Here is a 12,488-nt window from a genome sequence, read left to right as displayed (position 1 = left end):
ATGGATTGTGATAAGAGTTGTATGAGCCCCTAATAAAATGTTAAAAAAAAAAAAAAAAGAGTGAGGCGGTGGAGTTTAGCTTGTCAATCAAGTTGCATCTTGATGACCTCATTTGGCGGTGCAAGAGAGATAAATAGCTCACTGGAGGTGGGACACACAGAGACCCCCTGTGCGAAATTCCTGTTGATAAGCCACATGGAGCTACATGGAAATAGCCGGAGCCCTGGAGCTGGAAGAGTCATGTGGAGGCCCATGCCAGCACTGAGATGCATGCACCACCACTGGATCTACAAGACTTTCTACCAGTTGGCCTGTGATATTCCTGCATTCGGCATCACTGCATGGCTGCATGAGTCTAAAGAGGAATTTATGGGCTAGTATCAACAAAAGGGAGTAAAATCAGACTTATAGACTTGACCTGGGTTGGGCTTGGATGTTTTCTTAATGTACAATTACTCTATATATAAAGCTGTTTCTTATACACATATGAGTGTCTATGGATTTGTTTCTCTAGTCAACCCAACTAACACATATATCAAGTCTTGGTGGTGTTGGACTGCTAACTCCAAGGTTGGCTGTTCAAAACCACCAGCCACTCTGAGGGAGAGTGATGCGGCTATCTGCTCCTGTAAAGATTTACAGTCTTAGGAACCCTACATATGGGCCCTTGCTGGAGATATTGGTAAGTACTGGACTGCTAACCACAAGGTTGGTGGTTCAAAAGCACTACTCATACTGGGGATTACATTCATAGTCAAAAAAGATATTTGCACAGCTATCTTGAAGTATAATGAGGTCTGTAAAGGGATAATATCTATCAGAATACAAAGAAATCCATGCAATACAACTATTATTCAAGTTTATGTACCAACCACTAAAGCTAGTGATGCAGAAATTGAAGAATTTTACCAATGTCTTCCGTCTGAAATGGACCAAACATACAATCAAGATGCTCTGACAATTACTGGCAATTGGAATGTAAAAGTTGAAAACAAAGAAAAAGGAATAACAGAAAATATGGCCTTGGTGATAAAATGAGATACCATAGTAGAATTTTACAAGACCAATTACTTCATTGAAAATGTCTTTTTCAGGAAATAGAGGAAAGAAGTAGGAGGCAAAAAAGCATTTATAGAGGTCTAAATACAGGCATGTACATATGTAAATATATTTATATGATGGGGGAAATAGATCTATGTGCATATATTTATAGGTTTAGTATTAAGGCAGCAGATGGACATTGGGCCTCCACTCAAGTATTCCCTCAATGCAAGAACATTTTGTTCTATTAAACTGTCATTCCATGATGCTCACCTTCCCTACACAATCGCTGAAGACAAAGTGGGTGCATAAGCAAATGTGGTGAAGAAAGCTGATGGTGCCTGGCTATCAAAAGATAAAGCTTCTGGGGCCTTAAAGGCTTGAAAATAAACAAACAAGCATCTTACTGAGAAGCAACAAAGCCCACATGGAAGAAGCACACCAGCCTTGTCATCATGAGGTGTTGAAGGGATCAGGTATCAGGCATCAAAGAACAAAAAAATCACATCATTGTGAATGAGGGGGAGTGCGGAGTGGATACTCAAAGCCCATCTGTAGGCAATTGGACATCCCCTTACAGATGGGTCAAGGGGAGGAGATGAGCCAGTCAGGGTGCAGTGTAGCAATGATGAAACAACTTTCCTCTAGTTCTTAAGTGCTTCCTCCCCCAGCACTATCATGATCCCAATTCTACCTTACAAATCCGGCTAAACTAGAGGATGTACACTGGTACAGATAAGAGCTGGAAACACAGGGAATCCAGGACAGATGAACCCCTTAAGATCAGTGGTTCGAATGGTGATACCAAGAGGGTAGAGGGAAAGTGGGGTATAAAGAGGGAATTGGTTACAAGGATCTACATATAACTCCCTCCCTGCGGGACGGACAACAGAAAAGTGGTGAAAGGAGATGTCAGACAGTGTAAGACATAAGTAACTAATAATAATGTTTAAATTATCAAGGGTTTGTGAGGGAGGGGGCAGGCAGGAGGGAGGGGTAAAATGAGCTGATACCAAGGGCTCAAGTAAAAAGCAAATGTTTTGAGAATGATGATGGCAACAAATATACAAATGTGCTTGACACATTGGGAGGATGTATGGATTGTGATAAGAGGTTTACGATCCCCCAATAAAATGATTTAAAAAAGAGAAAAAGGTCTTTTTCAACAACATAAAATGCAACTATACTTATGTGTGAGGGGAATCAGCCCCTTACAAATAATCTTGGGTCTGGTAGGTGCAATTATACAGCTAGAATATATAAAGACTGTAGTAAAGTCATAGAGCATAAGAGAGACAGGATAGTGAATAAAATAAAGGAGTCAGACACATTTCATGATAGCATGCTCTCCTCAGCCCATTGTGGTGGTCCACATGGGGATGTGGGAGGTGGAGAAGGCAGGAGAGAGAGCATCTCTCTTTATTTCTAACCAAGACCTATATATATGTAGGGGCATGATTAAAGGAAACCACATATGTCACAGGAAGGGCTGTACAATATACATATGTGTCACAGGAAGGGGATGTATAATAGGCATACACATGACAGGAAGGGATGAGCTAGGGTGTACACGTAATAGGAATGGGAGGGACTAGTGGTACACATGTGACAAGATGGGCGGACCCTAGACTCAAGATGACAGCATAACCTTGGTCATCCTTGAGTGGGTTGGACCTCGCCCTTGGGCCATCCTTTAAGGGAACAATCCAATACCCTTATTAGAAGGGAGTGGGCCCTTAGGGTGGGACAGACTATACATTCTGATTGCTCTAGATGGCTGATAACTCTTAGGGAGTATAACTTCTGACCTACTTTTGTTGACCTCCAAATGTACAGTCTTTTACCTGGGATCTCTTGCTCTAATGGTCAGACCAGGGTGCAGTTGCTTTAGCCAGTTCCCTGCTTCAGCTGGCAAAGCTCACTTCTTACAGGACATCCCTGAGGAGAAGCCACATGGACCTACCCTGATGCAGCCCTGGGTGCTGGAGCAGCCCTGCTAGTGCTAAGATACTTACACCGCCACTAGATTCAAAGACTTTCTACCCACTGGCCCGTGTTCCTCCTGCATTTGGCATGTATTTTGTGAACTTGAGGAGTACTTTGTAGATTGGTGTCAGCCATATGGGCTAAGTCAGACTTATGGGGCTTGGACTGGATGGGGTTGGATGCTTTCTGAATGTACACTTTCCCTATATATAAGACTGTCTTATACAAATATGAGTTTCTATGGATTTGCTTCTCTAGTCTACCTAGACTAACATTTGGGGGAGACAACTTGGGAGAAATGTTTCTGTATCCCACACATATGAACTTCTGCAGTGAAATACACATAAATTTGAGTGTATCTGTGGGAAAAGATGATGGAAAAGCTCAATATCAGTGGCTAAAATAAAGTCTGGGACACATTGTGGAAGAGATTGTTAGGCAGCTTAGCCTGGGGAATTGGGAAGTCCATTAATGCATGCCCAGGAGAGCCCGCATAGGACAAAGCTGGATTTTCCAGCAGGTGGGATCGGATGGGCGTTACACCTGGAGCAGCCCACCTGGGCCAGGTGACTGCAATTTAGCCAATGGGATCGACCTGGGGTCTTTCACCACGCCTCCCCCGGGAATCCTTAAAAAGGCAGGAACCGAGAGGGAGAGGGTCTTGCTTTGGCTGGGCTGGTCTGGTCTGGTCTGGTCGTCTCTGCCAGGCCACATGGTCAAAGGAATCCTATGGGTGCCACGTAAAACCTGAAACTTCTTTTAACTCTCATTAAATTCACTTGGATCACGAGCCCGGCTTTGGCGTGAAATCTTTCTCGTGCGGAGCCAAGGACCGAGGCTGAAATCTAGCCGGAGAGAGAGAACTTACAAGATCATCAATTGCTTGTATGTAAGTTCAGGTTGAAGCTGAACAAATTTAAATTAAGTTCATCCATGAGACCTTGAGTAGAATATGACCTTCAGTAGATCCCACATGAGTTTTGAGAACATCACACGAACATTGAACACTAATGAATCCTAATGTACCAAAAAAGAATGCTACTTAAAATTTTTCAACAAGCTGATGAAGAACTGAAAGCACTCATTCATCTATGCCAAGATATTTGGAAATTTGGAAGACAGCTACGTGTCCAGCAGACTGGAAGAAATTCATACCTGTACTCATTCCAAAGAAAGATGACCCAAGAGAATATGCGAATTATAGGATAAAATCATTGGCATGACATACAAGTAGAATTTTGCTGATGATCATCCAAAAACAGCTATAGCAGTACATTGACAAGGAAGTGCCAGAGGTTCAGGCCAGATTGGGAAGAGGACATGGAACAAGGGTTATCTTTGTTGATGCAGATGGATCTTGGCTGAAAGCAGAGAATATTCTAAAGGTGTTTTTATTTTTTTGTCTTTCATTGACTATGCCAAGGCATCCCCCTGTGTGGAGAATCACACACTATGCATAGCCTTGAGAAGATTCTGTTGTACATAGGATTGCTATGTGGTAGAACCAATTGAAAGGCACCTAACAAGGTAACAGGGTGTCTTGATAGTGCTCTTGTGTAAGTGTTGGACTGCTAACTGAAATATTGGCAGTTCAAACCCACTGTCAGGTCTCTGGAAAACTTTGGGTCATCAGCTCTCATAAAGATTTACAGCCTTGAGAGGACCATAGGGCCGGCCCCATTATGAGACACGACTTCTTTCCCTGACCCACAGCACTATGAGGGGCAACACTGGAGGCACAGTGTGGAGATTGTGCTTGATCTGATCCCACCACACTGGGTGAAATGCTAAGGGCGTGCATCAGAGCCGCGGTGGAGCAAAGCAATGAAGTCCCTGGGGAAAGATAGATTTTGGGGTCAGGGTGTGGCACCCCATCAGACTGGACTGGAAACACTCCTAAAGGTCAACAAACTAACCTGGAACTATTTATAGGCTTTTCTTTTTCTGTCGATTTTTTTTTATTGTTTTGGTTTCTTTTGGTCTGTCTTGTGTTTGTTTTTTTATCTATTATTGTCTCTGCATGTTTATCTAGATAAGGTAGGCAGGGTAAACAATCCAGAGGAGAAAACAACAGGGCTGACTGTTTTGGAGGAAAGGAAATCGATGCTAAAAACCCCAGGGACAAGGAAACAACAAGTGATCTAAAATCGAAGGCTCAGAGGGCATAGGATGCCTGGTAGGGCTTGATCAAGGGCAGTGTAATGGAGAGGAATTACTGAAACCCGAATGAAGACTGAACATGATAATGAGACAAGAGCAGTAAAAGGAACTAGAGGAAAGAACTAGGAGGTATGGGCATATATAGAGGTCTAAATACAGGCATGTACATATGTAAATATATTTATATATAAGGATAGATCTATGTACATATATTTACATGATAAATATTGATGTAGCAGACGGACATTGGGCCTCTACTCAATTAAATACTTCCTCAATGCAAGAACACTTTGTTTTAATAACCTGGCATTATGTGAAGCTCACCTTCCAACATAAACGTTGAAGACAAATGGGTGCATAAGCAAACATGGTGAAGAAAGCTGATGGTGCCAGCTTATCAAAAGATATAGCATCTGATCTGTGCTCCAATGTTTATCATGGCACAGTTCACAATTTCAAGGAGTTATAAACAACCCAAATTTCCATCAACAGACGAATGGATCAAAACACTGTGGTGCATCCATACAGCAGTGATGAAGCACATTGCTGCATGGGAAGAACTGGAGGAAAGCATGCTAAGTGAAGTAAGTCAAGCAAAAAAAGGAAAAGTACAACATGAGTCAGCTGAGGTAAGCTTAAAAGGGGGGGGGGGGACATAGGTGAAAAACTGCTGTATGCATAAATCCCTGGGGTGAGGTCCAGCAACTATGACAGGAGCCAAACCCAATTCAGGGATACATATGGCAACCAACTAAATAAGTGGGAGAAAGAAAGGGGAAAAAGAGACATGGGTAGTGGAGGGAGCAGGGCACTAATCCACCAAGGGGAAGATATTGATTATATCTCCCCAGGAGAAGGAGAGAGAGACCAGGCTTCAACCTGTTGCCCCAAGACATGAATACACATACCGGCATCGACCAGGGAACCAATAGAGAGGTCTGTGGGGCCGGCCCCAACCCCAACTATGTGGAACCACCCCCCACAGAAGAATGCACTTCAGAGGACAGCACTGGAGCTACAGCTTGGGGAGAGGGGCGCGTCGGATTAGAGCACACGGGAGAAACACAAAAGGGATGGACAGGGAGGAGAGGACATCCTGGCCCACCAAGCCCCAAGGACGATGCTCCTGCTCAGAGCCGACAATGCATGGGGAGAACCATAGGGCTGGCCACAACATGGGGCATGGCGTCCCTCACTTAACCATAACGCTGCGGGGGACAGCAGTGGAGACACAGTGTGGGAATAGTGCACGGTCCAGCCCCATCATGCTGGGGTGAGGCGTGAGGGCACGAAGCAGAGCAGAGTGATGAAACCCCCGGGGGAATACCAAAAATAGACTTGGGAGACAGAGTGTGGCACCCCATCAGACTCAGCTGGAAAATACTCCTAAAGGTCAACAAACAGACCTTGAACTATTTATAGGCTTTTCCATTTTTGTAAGTCGCTTTGTTTTTGTTATTTTGTTCTTGCTTTCTGCTGTTGTTATTGTTTTGTTGGTTTTGACTTCCTTTGTTGTTTTATTTGGGTTTTGCCTGGTCTTTGAACTTATTAATGTATCTGCATATCTATCTAGATAAGATAGGTGGGATAATCAATTCGGAGATGAAAAGAATGGGAGCAATGATTCCAGGGGGATATGGGAGAAGGGGAGGTGGGAGAAAGAAAGGGGGTGGGGAACCAATCTAGGGACAAGGGAACAACAAGTGAACTAAAATCAATGGAAGGAAGGTCAAAGGATGCCTAGTGGGGCTCACTCAAGGGCAATGTAGCAGTGAGGAATTACTAAACTCAAATGAAGACTGAACATGATAGTGGGACAACAGGGAAGTAAAAAGGAAATAGAGGAAAGAACCAGGAGGCAAAGGACATTTATAGAGGCCTAAATACAAGCATGTATGTATATATTACACACACACACACACACACACACACACACACACACACACATATATATATATATAATTGAGAGGGGAATAGAACTATGTACTCATATCAATATGTTAAGAATTAGGGTTGCAGATGGACATTGGGCTTCAATTCAAGTACTCCCTTAACACAAGAACACTTTGTTCTAAAAATCCGGCATTCTGTGATGCTCACCTTCCCGATGCGATTGCTGAAGACAAAACGGGTGCATAAGCAAATGTGGTGAAGAAAGCTGATGGTGCCTGGCTATCAAAAGATATAGCATCTGGGGGTCTTAAAGGCTTGAAAATAAACAAGCGGCCATCTAGCTTGGAAGCAACAAGGTTCACATGGAAGAAGCACACCAGCATGATTTGTCAATCTGATCAGGTATCAGGCATCTAAGACCCATAATAAAACCAAACCCAAGGTGAATGGGGGGGAGGGGCATGGAGTGGAGACCCAATGTCCATCTGTAGACAATGGGACATCCTCTCTCAGAGGGTCATAGGGAAGAGATGAGCCAGTCAGGGTGCAGTATAGCACCGATGAAACACACAACTTTCCTCTAGCTCTTTGATGCTTCCTTCTCCCCACTATCATGACCTCAATTCTACCTTACAAATTGGATTAGACCAGAGAATGCACACTGCTACAGATAAGAGCCCCAAACACAGGGAATCCCAGATGGATAAACCCCTCAGGGCCAATAAGGAGAGTAGAGCTACCAGGAGGATTAGAGGAGGGTGGGGGGAGATAGGGGGAATCTATCACAAGGATCGATTTAGAACCCCTTCCCAGGGGGATGAATAACAGAAAAGTGGGTGAGGGGCAATGGAGGACAATGTAAGATGTGGAAAAAATAATCTATAACTTATCAAGGGTTCATGCAGGAGGGCAGGCAGGGGAGGAAGGGGGAAGAAATGAGCTGATATCAGGAGCTCAAGTAGGAAGAGAATGCTTTGAAAATGATGATGGTGGCATATGTGCAAATGTGTTTGACACATTGGAGGAATGTATGGATTGTGATAAGAGATGTAAGAGCCTCCAATAAAAGTTTCTTTTTTTTAAAGATATAGTGTCTGGGGTCTTAAATTCTTAAAGATAAACAAGCAGCCATCTAGCTGAGAAGTAATAAAGCCCACATGGAAGAAGCACACCAGATTGTGTAATCATGAGGATTTGATGGGATCAGGTATCAGGCATGAAAGACCCAGAACAAAAAATTCATATCAATGTGAATGAGGGGGAGTGCAGAGTGGAGACCCACAGCCCATCTGTAGACAATAGGACAAACAAACCCCTTACCAGAAGGGTCACAAGGAAGAGATGAGCCAGTTAGGATATAGTATAGCACTGATGAAACATACAACTTTCCTCTAATTCTTTAATGCTTCCTCCCCACCACTATCATGACCCCAATTCTACCTTACAAATCTGACTAGACCAGAGGATGTACACTGGTACAGATAAGAATGGTAATCCAGGACAGATAAAGCCCTCATGACCGATAATGAGAGAAGAGATACCAGGAGGGTAAGGGGAAGATGGGAGGTGAAAGGTGGAACAGATCACAATGATTGACATATAACCAACCCCCTTCCAGGGGGACGGACAACAGAAAAGTGGGTGGAGGGACACTTCGGTCAGTGTAAGACATGAAAAAAATAATAACAATTTATAAATTATCAAGGGTTCATGAGGGAGGGAGGGAAAAATGTAGAGCTGATACCAAGGGCTCAAGTAGAAAATAAAATGTTTTCAAAATGATGATGGCAACAAATGTACAAATGTGCTTGATACAATGGATGGGTAGATGGATTATGGTAAGAGTTGTACGAGCCTCCAATAAAATGATTTTAAAAACATTTTTTTAAAAGATCAGCATACAGACCTTGAACTACGGTAAAAAAGTAAAAAGATTACAGCCTTAAAAACCCTATATTAAAAAAAAATTTTAAAAGCCCTGTATGGTCAGTATGAGTCGGAATGGACTTGGTGGCAGTCGTTTTTTTGGGCGGGACAAGTCAATGGCTACTTTCACTGGGTCTCTGTTTCCTTATCTGAATTAGGAAAGAACTGAGCTAATGGGTGTTTTGCAAACTGAAGGTTATAAAATCTATTGGTTATGTATTTTTCTAAATTAAAAACAAAACAGCAGACACACAAACTAATAAAATCACGCTCCACCAGCCATTGAGTCATTTTTGATTCTGATCTACATCATAGGACAGAGTAGAACTGCTTCCTAGGGTTTCAGAGTATGGATTTTTAAAAGAGGGGACAGCCTTAGCTTTCTCTCTTGGAAAGGCTGGTGGGCTTGAACCGGCAACCTTGCAGTCTGCAGCCCAATGCATAACAGCAGACTAAGCAAACCTTTGGTTTATGGCACTTTTAATGCAGCAGTATATGTGTGGGTACACAAATACTGGATCAGGAAGCAATGTTTGTGTGTGGTCTTTTTTGTGCGGGGGTGATTAGAGTAAAAAATATCAAAAGCCAACTTACTACGTGATCTTTAATGCATCTTCTGGCTCTGAGATTCTTTAAAAATGTTAAAAATGTGCTTTCTTTGGCCTTTTTGCTGTTAACCACTGTGTGTTTAATGTGGGTGCTATGGTACACAAGTGAGAAAACATAAAAAAGAATCTGTTCTCCTCCCCCACTTTTTTCTTCATGTTAGAAAACAGATGCCCTTCCATTGGCTCAGACCCCAAATCTCTGATTGGACGCCACTGTTTCCATTCTCCACGAGTATTCCATCAGTATATTTCATAGTGAAACTTACTGAAGTTTAGTGCATTTCAAACTACACGTGGCCTCAGACCACTTCTTAACTACGTGCACACCTGCCACTGAACTAAAAGTTGCCATCACTTTTAGAACACAGAGTGTTCATAGCCTCCACGGCGCAGGCCCTGCTCTACTATGGCCGTTACGATTTTCAAGCGCGCATCTGGAGCGAGCCTGTGAAAGTGTAAGCCAGATGACATTACTTCTCCGGGAAAAGCGCTCTACTGATTCCTTACCTCACCCAGGGCAAAAATCAAAGTCCTTGCTCTCCCATTACCTCGCAGGTCTCGTCTTCAACCTTCACCTCCTTAGTATCTGCCCAGCAACCCGACTGGCTTCCTTGATGTTCCTCACACATCCCCGCCCTTTGTACTTGGGTTCCCTTTGGAACAGTTCCCGCCCTTCATCTTGGCCGTGCTTGCTTGTTCACCTCTCTTGACCTTTATTCATATGTACTCGGTCTTTACTTGGACATCTCCAGGAAGCTGTCCCTGCTGACTAGTTGTAAAATTACCTGCCCCACCCCCTGCTCTGTTTCATCTTTACCCTAGGAACTATTACAATTTAACATAATACATGTTCTAACAATCTATTTTGTTTATTGTCTGTCTCCTCCAAGAGAGTTTAATAAGCTTACAAGTGCAGGGGTTGGGGAAGCGGGTGGTTGTAGGGGGTCAGTTTTAGTCACAGCTGTATCCCAACTCTTTGCACAGTGCCTAGACAAAGTGTTACTGGTGGTGGGTGCTGTCTGGTCGGTTCCACTCGTCACAACTCTAAGCACATCACAACACAACAAAACCCTGCCCTGTCCCGCACTGTCTGCACTACTGTTGTTATATTTAGCCCAGCCTGGAATATAAAGCAATTCTTTTTCGTTAAATAAATTTAGGGTTTTCATAAATTTCCTTTCTAGAAAGAAAAATCAGGATCCAAACCAAACCAAACCAAACTGACTGCTATGGAGCCAGTTCTGATCCACAGTGCCTATAGGAAGAAGGAGATGCGCCCTGTGGCTTTCCAAGGTTGCCAATCTCTGCAGGAGTAGAAACTCATCCTTCTTTGGGTGGTTTCGAAGGGCAGACTTGGGGGCTAGCATCCCAATGCAAAATATAGCACACTGCTTTACTCACTGCCGCCCAGTGGGCGCCGACTCAGAGTGGCCCGATAGGGACCGGTAGAACCCACTGATAGTGACCTTTTTGGGGAGGGTAGAATTGCCCCTGTGAGTTTCCAGGGCTGTAACTGCTTCCTGCAGTAAAAGGCGTCCTGTTTTCTCTGCAGAGCGGAGGGGCTTTCAAACAATTGATTTTGCAGTTAGCAGCCAATGCCCCCCCCACTGCCCTTCCCCCTCCCTCCTAGTATGCTACCAAGGCTCCTTAAAATCAGGATCATTGCCCTTCAACACAAAGAATAAGGATGCTTGATTTCAGACTTGGGGATTGAAGACTTTAGATAGGTTATGTTAGGTTTCTCTCTCCGGCCTAAATTCCGACCTTAGTCCTTGGCTCTGCAAGCGAGAAAGATTTCACGCCGAAGCCCGGCTCGTGATCCAAGTGAATTTAATGAAAGTTCAAAGAAGCATCAGGTTTTACGCGGCACCCATAGGATTCCTTTGACCTTGCGGCCTGGCCGAGACTGCTCCGAGACACATAAGGATCTCTCTCCTCTCACGAAGAAGACCAGACCGCACAAGCAAGCCAAGACAAAAGACCCCTCTCCCTCTGGGTCCCTGCCTTTTCAAGGGTTCCCGGGGGAGGCGTGGTGAACGACCCCAGGTCGATCCCATTGGCTGAATTGCAGTCACCTGGCCCAGGTGGGATGCTCCAGGTGTAACGCCCATCTCCACCCACTGGCGGGAAAATCCAGCTTTGTCCTTTGCTGGCTCTCCTGGGCATGCGTAAATGGACTTCCCAATTACCTAGGCTAAGCTACCTAACAGTTATATATGTGGAGAGGTGAGTGGGTGGGTAGAGGTGTGTGTGTATCGAATTTGGTTGGATTTTGATTTGCTTTCACGAGCAGAGGCCCTGCCTGAGAACATGCCCTTACCTGGAGGAAACAACGCTTCCACACGCAGAAAAAGCAGCCGGGGTCAAAGGGAGCTGGTGTCCAGGAGTTCAAGAAGACAAATAAGGTTTTGACACGGATTGTGGTAGCAATTGTGCAAGGCTGCTTGATGCGATTGAACTACGGGACGATATATCTGTGTTAGCGCCCAATTAAATGGTTTAGAAAGAAAGAAAGAGAGGGAAAAATATAGAAAGAAAGAAAGCAAGCAATCAGGGTCCTGTAGCCTTGCAGCTCCTTTACATCAAACTATGCATGCAGCAAGACCTGTGAGAACATTTTAAAATCACAATAGTGAAAAGATACAAGAACAAATTTGATTATGAATTTATGCACCTGCACCTAAGGTGGACAAGGGGAAAAGTAACCCTTCAGAGACGGAAGGCGGTGGGTGTCTGGGGGGCTTGCCGCCGGGTCAGGGAGGGGCAGGCAGGGGTGAAGGTGACTGCGGTTGCCCCTCCCTCCTCCCTGGGTGCCTTTGACGCTGCAGAGAGGGGGCTCGGCCTCCGACTGCGGAGCGGAGGCGCAGTCGTGGC

Source organism: Tenrec ecaudatus, chromosome 4 (genome assembly GCF_050624435.1).
Source record: "Tenrec ecaudatus isolate mTenEca1 chromosome 4, mTenEca1.hap1, whole genome shotgun sequence".
Taxonomy (NCBI): domain Eukaryota; kingdom Metazoa; phylum Chordata; class Mammalia; order Afrosoricida; family Tenrecidae; genus Tenrec; species Tenrec ecaudatus.
This window is presented reverse-complemented; position numbering follows the sequence as displayed.